The sequence below is a fragment of the Octopus bimaculoides genome, chromosome 28 (assembly GCF_001194135.2).
Source record: "Octopus bimaculoides isolate UCB-OBI-ISO-001 chromosome 28, ASM119413v2, whole genome shotgun sequence".
Taxonomy (NCBI): Eukaryota; Metazoa; Mollusca; class Cephalopoda; order Octopoda; family Octopodidae; genus Octopus; species Octopus bimaculoides.
This window is the reverse complement of record NC_069008.1, coordinates 9,003,932-9,004,547: the sequence shown is the minus strand read 5'-3', so window position 1 is coordinate 9,004,547 and position 616 is coordinate 9,003,932. Positions and strand designations below refer to the sequence as shown.

The window sequence follows — 616 nt, the reverse complement described above, 5'->3', positions numbered from 1 at the left end:
GGCACATAAAAGACACCATTTCGAGCGTGGCCGTTTTCGTGCGGGTGACACGTAAAAGCACCCACTACACTCTCAGAGTGGTTGGCGTTAGGAAGGGCATCCAGCTGTAGAAACTCTGCCAAATCAGACTGGAGCCTGGTGTTGCCATCCGGTTTCACCAGTCCTCAGTCAAATCGTCCAACCCATGCTAGCATGGAAAGCGGACGTTAAACGATGATGATGATATATATACACACACACGCATATGCAATGGGAATGAATATGAGTAACTCTTAACCAAATTAATAATCATAATTTACCTTAAGGTATGAATGAATTAAATTTAATTCTAATCTCCCTGTTCTTATGAACACTAAGTAGCTATTTCACTGTGTGAGCATGTGTGTGCGTATGCTTATATCTTTGTGGATGTTTGTACAAGTGAGTATATGTGTGCCATACAACTAAGCGACAGCGTTTATATATCCATATCTGTTAACGGTTACATTTAACTCTTTTCACTGTATTGTGTATATATTTCTTTTTTGCATCTGTCATTTACTGTTGAATTTCCATAAAAATGAAGCTGTATCCCTTAATTTGTTGTTTTTCTATATATATATATATATATATATAT

The 616-nt window shown here is 37.2% G+C and overlaps 1 protein-coding gene across 1 annotated transcript in view; it reads right to left on the bottom strand.

Moving 5' to 3' along the window:
- The window catches only part of LOC106872326 (serine/threonine-protein phosphatase 4 catalytic subunit), a 42,660-nt gene that overhangs the window by 6,911 nt on the left and 35,133 nt on the right, over positions 1–616 (bottom strand). The gene's annotated exons all lie outside the window — the stretch shown is intronic.